We start from the raw sequence: 12,414 nt of genomic DNA, 5'->3' as shown, positions 1-12,414 counted from the left end.
AATACGTCAACTTGAACCTCAACACTTAAACTTGAACTTGAATTTGAACTTGAATGGTTCATTCTAGAGTTGTCAAAAGCACACCCGATCCGACCCGATCCAAAACCGATCCAAAAAATATCCAATTCAGATTTGAACTCGAGTGGACATAACAAATTAATATGACTTAACTTTAAAAATTTACCCCACCTAACTATGTCAGACCCGATCCGATCATCCGAATTGACATCCCTAATTCATTCACATAAATATTTGGACAACGACCCTCACCAAGTCACCAGCCTTAAGTAATGCGCAAATGGGCCAAATCATAGCCTAATAAAGTAATAAGTTATAAACGAGGTGGCAAAATTGGATACCCGTTCTGAAATTTTCGAATCAAGAAAAATTTGATCTGAAAATAATTTGGATATGGATATCCAAACCTAAAAAAACTAGATCGGATATCCAATAATATTTCGGATCAAAGATCTAGGTTTTTTCGAATATCCGAAAATTTTAATAAGTATTTTTTAAAATATTTTATTTTTAATAAATACTTTAAAAAAAATACAAAACTTGGATATTTCAGATTTACGAAATTCAAAAATTAGATTCGAATCAGATCAAAAATATCCGAAACACAAAAAATCATACTGAATATCTTAAATGTCGGATCAAATTGGTCGGATTGCGAATTAGGTCAATTGTATCGAAAATTTTAACAACAATAAACGAAGTATTAAATAATTTGACGACTAATTTTATAATAATAATAATAATAATAATAATAATAATAATAATAATAATAATAATAATAATAATAATAATAATAATAATAATAATAATAATAATTCGACGACTAATTTATTCACGAAATTGTGGTCGCGATGTCTGTGTTGACTTGACAAGGACTTCTCCATTGACACAGTCTGGGCTTTCTGACTTTGTTCCCGGACGGGTAGTGACTGATGCAACCAATCGGAAGCAGGTCAAGTACGAATCCAGTTGTCGAGCAATTGGATATGGCTTCCTTCCTTTCTCTTTCTCTTCTCTTGGGGAGTTATATAAGGATGTTGTTGCGTTGCTGAAGCGGATCATGGTGTTGCTCATATTTTCACTAGGATATGTTTTCCTACAGCTAGAGGAGTGGGGTCCAGATTGTATCTCGACTTCTCATCTATATTTATATTTTATAGGTTGTATGAATTTGTCTGTTTTTATAGTACTATCTCCGTTTAATAAAATCTGCAACAATTTCCCAAAACAGAAACTACAAATTATGTGCAACAAAAAAAAAAAAAAAAAAATCCTAATATAGTAAAAAAATTTTGTATAAATTTACCAACAAACTCTAACTTAACTTCAATAAACCACATATTAACTTATTAACCTAAATTAATGTATTCATAATTAAACCCTAACCCATATTCTCTCTCCTCCCTCATAGCCCACATCCACCACCAACATCACCATCTTTTCTCTCCTCCCTCTCAACCACCAGCAACACACTTTTCTCTCTCATCCCTCTCAAGAATCTCAACCACTAGCAACACACTCCACCAGCACCACTCAGATCCAGATCCAGCGCCACCTCTTACTCGTGACAGTCGCCGCCCCTTACTCGTGACACTCGCCGCCTCTTACTCATGACAATCACCGGCATTTTCTCCTCCCCTGATCAAAGTCGCCGGCTTCTTGCTTCCCTTATCAAAGTCGTCGGTCCTCCTTGAAATTCAGATCTAAGCGAAAATTGTGATGGGGTTTTGGACTTGCTTTCCTTATCAAAGTCGCCGGTGCTCCTTGAAATTCATATCTAAGCGAAAATGGTGATGGGGTTTCGGATCAGGGTAGTTAGGTTGGGTGGGGTTTTTTGTGGCTATGACTTAGGTGGAGTGGGGTTTTTGGTGGCTGCGACTTAGGTGGGGTGGGGTTTTGGTGTTTATGGTGCGTGGGGGTTTCGAATCTTGGTGATGGTGCGTGAGAACGTGTGGTGGGTTTTTGGTGGTTTCGGATCTTGGTGGTGGTGCGTGAGAACGTGATGGGTTTTTGGTGGTTTTGGATCTTGTGGTGGTGCTTGAGAAGGTAGTTACACGGTGGGTTTTTGGTGGTTGTGAGTTGGGTATGGTGGGTTTTAGGCATGGTTCAGATCTTGTAGTGGTGAGAGGGTGGTCGAATGGGTCGAAGGTGGCATGCGGTGGTCGTGCTGCTGGAGTATGTGGGTGTTGGCGGTGGTAGGGTGGTCGGATGTGTCGAAGGTGATGTTTTCTGGTGGAGAATGTGGGTGTTGGTGGTGCTAGGGTGGGAAGTGCGGTGGGGGGTAGTAGTAGTAGTAGTAGTAGTAGTAGTAGTAGTAGTAGTAGTAGTAGTAGTAGTAATATTCTCTCTAGGTACGGGGCGAATAGGGCGCTTTCACGTTCATTTTCAGGCGGTTTGCCAGCAGAAATTCAGGCAGCTTCTGGCGGTTTTCAGGCGGTGGTTTCATCGTCCTTAAAGGTCCCGCGAAGGTCACTCGACGGTGGTTCTTTTTTCAGGCGGTTTCAGGCAGAAATTCAGGCGTTTTATGGGCGAATTTTTAGGCTATTTCTGGCATCTATTCAAGGGGTTTTCTCAGGCTGCGGCAGTGTTCAGTTTTCTGGTGTTATTGGCCGTATTTTGTGGCAGTTTCTAGAGTTTTAAGGGCGCATTTTGGTGCAGTTTTGGGGTGCAATTCAGTAGCAGTTTTGGGGTGCAATTCAGTAGCAATTTCGATGCACTTCAGTAGCAGTTTAGGTGCAATTCTGTAGCAGTTTTGGGTGCTTCTTGTTGGTGTTCTGTTATGGGTTGTTGTGGTCAGTTTTTGTTCTAGCGCGGGTGCTTTTTTTGCAATCAGTTGGTTCGAACTGCTTGTGCTTGGTGCTTCTAGTTGTAGTGTTCGGTCTTTTTATGCGATCAGGTATTACTTTATCGCATTGCTTTGTTATTCTCTTGCACTGTTCAGTTTGTGTTTGGTGTTGCTATATATTGTTGTGCTTCTCTGTGTGGCTGTATTCGGGGTTTTTGCATAGTTTTGATGCTCTTTGTTTTGGTGTGGCTTGTTCTTGGCTAGTGGTGGGTGTTGGTGCTCTTTGTTTGTGGCGGGTTTGTGCCACCAGATTGTGGGTTTTTGTTAGGGTTCTTGCTTTCAAATTTGTGGTTGGTTATGTGTAGCTTTGACAACTGCTATGGTGTAGTTTCATTGTCCTTTTGGGTCTTAGTGGCTGTCAAGATGGAAACATAAATGGCCTTACTAAAAGTTCTTTAATCAAGCATCTTCATGATCACCATTGTTGTATTGGTGCGCGGGATATCACAGGGCATTCTCTTACTTCTAACTTGGTCGTTTATACTGAGGCGGACGTTACTTTTTCCCGTATGGGGATTTTCATCTCGTTGCTACTTCTGCTGTTGTTTTGGATCGGATTAAGAGTTTTCCGCGTGGTACTTCATGTGGTAGGGACGGTTTACGTGCTCAACACCTTATGGATTGCTTGAGTGGTGCTGTTGTGGCTGTCTCAGATGAGTTGGTTGCCTCTATTTCCGGGGTAGTTAATCTATTTCTTGCTGGCAGATGTCCTATGGAACTAGGAGAGTATATTGCTAGTGCTCTTCTCACACCACTTATCAAGCCCGGTGGTGGTATACATCCTATAGCTGTGGTTACTATTTGGCGACGTTTGGTTTCGAAGGTCGGTGCTGTTATGGTTGGCCAGTCTTTGGGCAGTTACTTTGATGGTTTTCAATTTGGCGTTGGGGTTTCTTAAGGGGGTGAGGCTATTCTTCATGCTGTAAATCAATTGATTGGGGATCGTGGTTCTAACGTTGGTCTTTCTATGTTGTTGGTGGATTTTCAAAATGCTTTCAATCTAGTTGATCGTATGGTCATGTTACGTGAAGTCCATCGTCGTTGACCGGGTATTTCGCGATGGGTTGATTTCTGCTACTCTAATCCAGCCAGATTGTATTATGGGGACCACACCTTATGGTCGTCTCAGGGGGTGCAGCAGGGTGATCCCCTTGGTCCTCTCCTTTTTTCTTTGGTTTTACAACCTCTTGTGTGTAAAATCAAAGATGCTTTTGAGGTATGTCTTCAGGCGTGGTATTTAGATGACGGCACTATTATTGGAGACACTGTACTTTGGTGGTAGGAAAGGTTCTACAGTTGATTATGGAGGAAGGACCTCGTTTTGGGTTGCATCTCAATGTGGAAAAAACTTAAGTTTTCTGGCCTACAGAAGACCCTCGAAGCAGGCTTGTGGGTGTTTTTCCCCCTTCTATTGCTCGACCATTGCATGGTGTTGTAGACACCCATTTGAGTCTCCCCAAAACCAAACCCGGTGATGAGTGTCTTTCACGTCGAATCATAATCGAATGAAACGAAAGTGTGGAAAGGTCTGGTGTTGCGGAAAGTTTTATTTCTTTTCTTTTCTCTTCTCTCAGTTTTTGAAAACTTTATTTTAAGAAAACAACCAATCCAGTTTGGTTGGTCCATGATATGGGTCCAATAGTGGTGTAGTTGGATGGGGCTTGCAAAGACCTTTCCAACGATATATTATAAGCCCAATTCCGATGAATATTGAGGAAGTTATGGCCAATTTACTAAACTGGGCCCGGTTTGAGCTTTAAGTACGGCCCAATGATCTAGGGGAGGGCCTAATATGATTTATCATTCCTAATGTAATTAGGAATGGTTTTGGTCTTCTAGAACATTCTAGAAGGTCTTATCATTCTTAATTCAATTAGGACTCGTCAGAGTTTTAATTAGATCAAATAGCATTTTCGACTGAAATTATATTATTTTATCTTCCAGTACGGTAAAATTATCAGATTTTCGAAAACGCGTTGAATTCCGAATTGGCGTCCAACCCCAGGCCTTGGCGCCTGGAATCAGGATTGGCGCCAGACGCCAGCATTGGCGCCTGGCGCTAGCCACTGGTCCTGGCGCCAATGAGCCAGGGCTGGCGCCAAGGTGGTTTTGCGGTCTTCAGACTCTGTTTTGATAAATTATCTTTTTTGGATGATTTTCTCTATAAATATCGTATCAAAAACTCCATTTTCAGGGATCAACAATCACTTTATGAATTACCAATAATCAATTCTCTTTATTCATCAACTCTCTTCATTCACAAAATTATTCATCAACTCTCTTCATTCATTCATCATTCATTCATCAATTTTCAATAACATTAATCTTTTAGCATTCTGTTCTAAACTTTACTTTTTCACACAAAATTCCGCATTCACAAGATCTAGAAACACCTAGCCATATTCGAAGTTGCCTTCGCCCTAGACGTGAAAGGTTTTAATTTCTGAGGGTTTGGTCCCAAATCTCTATTTCAATTATTTAATTTAATTGTTTTGATTATTATTTTTCCTTGAAGTTACTAACGTGTGTATTTTGTTATTAGAAAGAGGTACGAGGCATCCAAGTAAGTACTTTGATGGTTTAATTGATTTCATGATGTAGATATCATGCTTAGATTGTTATTTATGATTCCTAGTATCATGTCTAGGGTATCTTTAATATTAAGTATGATTAAAAGTATGATGCTTCCTATGTTCTTCCTAATATTTATGATTATGATTATGATTGATTATTGTTGATTATTTATTATGTTGCTTGATATGCATATTATTTTATATTCTTTATTGCTTGATCACCTTTATGCATGTTTAAAGGGAATTGGTACTTGTAATCACGCTTAATAAGATAATTAATAATCTTGTTAGGTTAATTGTGATTATAATTCAAGTGATCACCAATAATAGTTTATTTGTGCATTAAATTCAACCAACATAGATTAAACAGGTTTAGGGTTAATCCTATTGATTGCATGTTAGTCAGAAAGCGCACATGAATACGAGCAAAATAAAGTAGAGGCCTATTATTAGGGCAGGTTCAATCTCTTTTAGGTTGGATTTGTACCATCATCCCTGAACCCTTATTTGGTTCATGACCTTATGGAGTTGACGATCTCTTGGATCGTTAAGGGGTGTAACCTTCATCCTATGAACGGTTTACAAGTTCCTTAAAAACTTGTTGGCGACTCTTTTGCTCTATCTTCTTCCCTTTTGGACGCCACCGTACTTTAGTGTATGATCACAGTGGGGTTCAAGCTAGTGAGATTTTTAAAGGCTTGAAACTATTCCCTACAGGTGTTAAGCTGCTTGGTGGTCCCGTTAGTTCTGATTCCAGGTTTAGTGGCGAGCTTGTGATGCAGAGGGTGTCCAAGACCATTGCGCTTATGGATAAGGTTGTTATGCTGGATGATCCTCAGTGTGAGCTGTTGTTACTTAGGGCATGTACTGGAGTTTCTAAACTCTACTTTGCCTTGCGTACTTGTCCTCCTGGTGCTTTCGAGGCAGCTCAGCACGTTTTCGACGAGGCTCTTCGATCTTCCTTGGAGCGTATTGTTATTGCTTCGGGGCCCGGGTTTGGTGATTGGCAGTGGCGGCTTGCCACCTTACCATTTTCGTTTGGAGGGCTTGGTGTTTATTCCGCAGGTGATGTTCGTCATTATGCTTTTCTTGCTTCTCGGTTGCAGTTTGCTGGGTTGCAGACGCAACTTCTGCGTCGTACTGGTATTGTGGGTCTTGGTCAAGCTTTTGAGGATGCGTTGAGTTTGTTTACTGAAACAGTTGATTATGACATTTTAGGTAATCCTTGTGAGGTCGCTACCTCCACTAGTAGAAAAAGAGAAATGCGCACCGGTTCAAAATCGGCTTTGCACACCGGTTTTGAGCCGTTGCTTATTTGAGGGATGCAGTTTTTGGCACCGGTTCAGAACTGGTGCAAAAAATAGTTATTAGCACCGGTTAACCGGTGCCAATAATGCATACAATTTTTTTAAAAAAAAAAGTTATTTGCACCGGTTATTAACAGAACCGGTGCTAATAATGCCAAAAAAAAATAAATTTTTTTTTGCTTTATTTTCATTTATATAACAGCACACAGTTGTATATAATCATATTATACCTAAAACACATATTTTTTTATTAATAACTTGTAGTTTTACACTTTTCATCCAATTTTTTTTTTAAAAATTATTATATAGAATGACCAAAATAGCCGAACAGCAGCAGCCTAGTAGCAACGCAGCAGTAGCTGTAGAGCAGAATAGCAGCAGGGATATAGCAACATCTAGTCTGCGGACAAAGCACCTGCTCCAAGAGTCTTAGCCTTGTTTCCTCCAGTAGCACGGAGCTGAATGTGGAGAGCAATGATGCCAAGTTCCTATAATTCAAAGAACATTTTTACAACATCAACAAGCAGTCAACGGGTATGTTAAGTGTTATGTCCAGGCAGTATAATCAAAGGATACATTACAAGTGGGCTTCCTTTCCATTAACCAACTACAAACTCAATAAGAGAAACTATTTTTCTTCCGATAGTAAGAGGGTATAGTATCACAAAATATCTAAAAAGTTGCATCATTGCCTTAGTGACTCTTTGAAAGCCTATAATATCATACTAAGCAAGATGAGTGTCAGTTCCAACTGCCCATCAAAACCTAAATAAGGCCATTATCTAAAACTTTAACTTAACTGAATGTCTTCGTTTCTACTCACACTTCATATAAAAAGGCATCTAACAAGATAACAAGATTTCAGTGGACTTTTTTTTTTTTTAAGGAAAATTTCAGTGGACTTAACTTCTCTAAATTTACATATCATTAACTTTGCTCTAATATATGATTGAAATCATCTCAAGGTAGTCAAGAAAGGTCTAATTTAGCCATGTCTAAGATATATGCAAAGAAAAGGAAATGTGACCAAATCTCAGAAACTTCAACATAAGACAAGTAAATTATTAATCAAAATTCAAAGAGGTCAAGGATATGCAGTTCGTAAAAGTGTAATTAAAAACATAAGGATCTGCAAGCTTTTTTAAAATGCATTGACACTAATGATAATCAAGCAAAAGAAGAATATTGGTAAATAGTCAATATACCCTCACTTGTTTCACATAAGGAACTAGAATTATAAACTCGCCAACATCCCTATCTCCAAGGGATCGAGATAAACAAAGGCCACCAGGCCAACATCTCAACAGACTAATCTGTATATGCATTGAATAACATGCTCCAATTAGTAACAAAATAGAAAGGAAAAAAAAAAGTAAAGTTGAGGGCAAAATAATTAATAATAAAATACACATAATGCATAAGATAAAATCTGGTGCACAACATGCTCTAGATTCTAGTACTCCATCCACTTACTTCACTGGAATTCCCTCTGAAGAAGAGGCATCCAAAGAGGGTTCAATAAGCCTTAGGCATAAACTCAACATATATTACTCAAGTTCAGAAATTCACTAACTCAAGTTCAGAAGTATCAAAAGTACCACCACTATTCATTTTTGACATAGGAACCTATTTTGGAAAAAACTAGGACACTAACATATTGTCAGATTACTTTATCCACAAAGACCTAACCTATCAATTAAGTACCTAGGTTTTGAACCTACAAACTGCTGCATTTTAAGGCTTTAAGCTACAACAATGGTTACTTGTAAACCCATCATCACATTCATTGAAAATAAGTTGTCAGTTTATAGCACCCGAATAGCCAAACACCTGTAATACCTTAAGGAGTCACTACAGGACAACATACCTCATTTTTAGATACCAACTACGATTTATACTTCAAAGAAATGGCTGAAAGTAGCTGCAAATCATGAGGCTTGATGAAAACAAGCAGCCCCAATAACTTTCTGAAAGCACTTTGCAAGATATAAGAGAAGAGAAGTTCTTCTTGGAAGCCGAAACCACATAAACCAAAGCAAGTAGTCTCGACACCTATCATTGTTAATTTACCCATTATTAAAACCCAAAAAAAGGCAAAAGCATCATATAATAAACCAGCAAGATAAAATACATATCACAAAAAAAATCATTTTACTACTTAAATGATCCCTTCAATAACAGCATTTCAATCTTTTAATTTAAGAGTTCCATTATATGAAATTTAAAATATGTATATCTACTGTATTCGTAACAAGAGTATGTGGTTCTCATGGAAGGATTGATAACTTTGACAAAGATACTTAACCCACAAAAGCAAGAAAGTGGAATGTCATTAGCCATTCCAAATAAAATTTGTCTTACTTCACAGACGGTACGGTAACAATGGAAACAATAATACAAGTTCTCATGTTAGTTTAGATTAGTTGAAATAAAAAAACTTAAGTAGTTAAAGATGAGATAATATATTTACAAAGAAGTCCATAAATAGGAATCCAAGAGATAGACCAAACTTAATAAACCTTATCTAAACCCATCTTATCTTTATGAATCTATCTAAAACTGTTAAACCTTAATTTTACTTTCTTAAAGGTGAAGTGGACAAGGCCATTCTAGTGAGTAATATCTTGTACAACTTAGTAGTCCAGCACTCACTACTCTTTTACATGGTTTCATTAAACAAAGAAGGATATACACATATTGTTCAAGAAACAGAGGACACACAAAAGGGTGTATTTGTAATTGTACAATATACACCCTCCGTCCAAATTTAGTTTTCACATCAATAGTTCGAATTACGCCATCAATGTGACAATTAATTCCGGACAGAGGAAGTACATGACCACCCTATTTACCTACATAAGTAATGTAAACAAACACACATCTTATACAATTAGCTTCAAACAACATACAGGTAAAACACAAATTTCTCAAACAAATAATCAGAAAATTCAAGCTCAAATAGTTAAGAATTTTACATAGCCATTGAATTGTTGAGCAGTTGCTTCAACTTCTTCAACTGAGGATCGGACATGGTCACAAATCCAAACCCTCTTCTCCTTCCAGTCATTTTATCATATATAACCTGCATAAACTCAGATTTTTTTCTTATTAATGTTACTGTAGACACCTAAAAATGTCTCCCCAAAACCAAACCCGATGATGAACAACCTTTCACTGCCATTATTGGTCGGGTTGAGTATTTAATCTTGGAGTGATTAAATCCATATTTTCATTTCATAAACCAACCCAATTCCTAGCCCATTTCTCCAAACCATAACTTATTTTCCTCTTTTCGTGCCTTTAAACCCAAAATAATTCATTTTGTGTCCTAATTAAAATCATTCATTTCGTGTCCTTTTTATAAAAATGTTCATTTCTGTTTATTTTGGTCCATAATCTGGGTCCAATGATTGAATAGTTGGATGGGGATTGAAAAGAGCTTTCCAACGATATATTATAAGCCCAAATCTGAGTTATAACGAATAAGTTATGGCCAAAATATTAAACTGAGCCCAAACCGAACCTAAGCCCACCTTACCTACGACCCAATGATCATGTGGAAGGTCCAAATTATTTAATCTCATTCCTAAACCAATTAGGATTAATTGGAAACTTCTATAAGTTTCTAAAAGATCCTAATTATCCTTTTTGAAAAGATAATACTAAAGAGTTTGAAATTGAATAAAACTCCTTTTTTTTAAAGTCCTAATTTTATCCGAATTGAAATTCGTTCAAAGATAGACAAATATTATTTTCGTGACTCATAGTTTTAATCCAAATTTTATATGGTTGGATAGCCCTTGAAATTATGTTTCCAATGATATATTATAATATCAATTCCGAGCTATAACGGAAAAGATATGAATAAAATATCAAAATCTATCCAAAACTGACACCGTCTCACTATTTCGGCCATATCTTTTATTATACAAAATATTTTAATCTGATTCCAATTGGTTTAGAAAGTAGACTTCAAGAGCTTTCCAACTACATCTTATTTATCTTATTCCGATTTCTGGATCAAAAGATATGATAAAAAAAAATTACAAAAACTGCAATCTATCGAGTTTTATTCCGATTTAATTCGGATCTTATCTTGTTTTTTCGACCCTTCTTTTTTCTCTATAAATAGAGGTCATATCTCCCCTTTTTCAATCATCAACAATCTTGATCATCAAATAATTCTCTTCTCCCTCTTTAGCCTAAACACTAGCCTCCCTATTCTTCCATAGTATATACTTCCCCTAAGCACTCCAAGGAGTCCATACAATACCCGAAGTTCTATACTTAAACCAAGGCGTGAAAGGTATAATTAAATGAGGGTTTGGACCAAATCAAATCTACATTTATTTAATTTAATTTCCATTTGATTTATATTTTTTATTGAAGTTACTAACAGTTTATTCATGATGTAGCAATTCAAGGAAACGCGGAAAGTGAGTAATTAATCACTTAATTACTCTTATTTTTATTCTTGTTGCTAGTATCATGATTAGGGTTATTATTATTTATATTTGATTTGAATAATGATATTATGGTAAAATTGCTTCCAATATTAATGTTTATTCTATTATTGTTATGATCACCATTTTACATGTTTAAAGGGGGAATATGTAATTGAAAATCACGCCTAATAAGATAATTTGGACAACCGGTTTAGGTTCCTTTTTAATCTTGTTGTTAATTCAAGTGGTCACAATATTTTAGAAATATATGTTGCATTAATATTCAACAAATTTAGCATAATATTAGTTTGGAACAAATTGAATATTTTGTTTGTATGCCTTTGAAATCGCAGGAATCACTTTTCACTATAAGAATCGAGTAGAGGCCAATACGGGCGAATGTGACTCCATGACTCACTTCGTACCATCATCCCCGATCCTCCTTTCGTGGTTCCGAACCATATGGAGTTAGTAATCTCATGGATTATGAATGGGGTGTAACCTTCACGGGTCAATCGTTGTTGCCTTAGTTGTCCCTTAATCGTGGTTGCCTTTTATGATCCGTGAACGGTTTACAAGTTCCTTAAAAACTTGTTGGCGGCTCCCTACTTTCCTTGTCCCTAATCGTATGTCAATTCCCACTTCCTATGAGTGCCAAGCATATTCACCACATGCTTAACGTAGGCGCACTTCAAACGACGCTTACAGTTACCCAAATGACATATTCTAAAAAATTTTAAAATAAAAAATTTAAACCAAAATTACATGCAAAACAACCCTAAAACCCCACAAAATTAAACAAAAAAATCCCCATTGAATTACAATAAAAATTAATTCAACAAAAACCCATAAAATAAAACAGGAAGTATGAAATTACCTCGACCATTTCAATAGTACCAGCAGCACTAAACAACCCAGCAAGTTCAGCATTGTCAACATTAAAAGGAAGATTAAGCACTTACCACAAGCTTTCTCTCAATGATGACAACGGCTTAAAACGCGGCGAAACAAAAACCCTAAATGGCTGGAATGAAGCCCTAAAAAAGTAAATAAAAAATCAGAAACCCTAGATTTTAAATCAAAGAGCACATACCTTCATGAAGAGATGCACCACCACTACAAAGATCCGACGCCGGTTGAGAAATAGACCCGTCACCATCACCGTCGCGATGGTTAGTGCGAGGGTAAATGAAATAGAGAAATAGAGAGCTGAGAGTAGAGTGAAT

The 12,414-nt window shown here is 37.0% G+C and overlaps 1 long non-coding RNA gene across 1 annotated transcript; it reads right to left on the bottom strand.

Moving 5' to 3' along the window:
- Positions 1-6,928: 6,928 nt before the first annotated feature.
- Positions 6,929-12,161, bottom strand: LOC145634485 (uncharacterized). The gene is made up of 4 exons (XR_014113422.1): positions 12,066-12,161; positions 9,105-9,825; positions 8,611-8,795; positions 6,929-7,231 (listed from the first exon to the last, which is right to left on the bottom strand). It is a non-coding gene; the product is annotated as an uncharacterized LOC145634485 (long non-coding RNA).
- Between the last annotated feature and the right edge of the window lie 253 nt (positions 12,162-12,414).

The sequence above is a fragment of the Chenopodium album genome, chromosome 6 (genome assembly GCF_948465745.1).
Source record: "Chenopodium album chromosome 6, dcCheAlbu1.1, whole genome shotgun sequence".
NCBI lineage: Eukaryota > Viridiplantae > Streptophyta > Magnoliopsida > Caryophyllales > Amaranthaceae > Chenopodium > Chenopodium album.
This window is presented reverse-complemented; position numbering and strand designations above follow the sequence as displayed.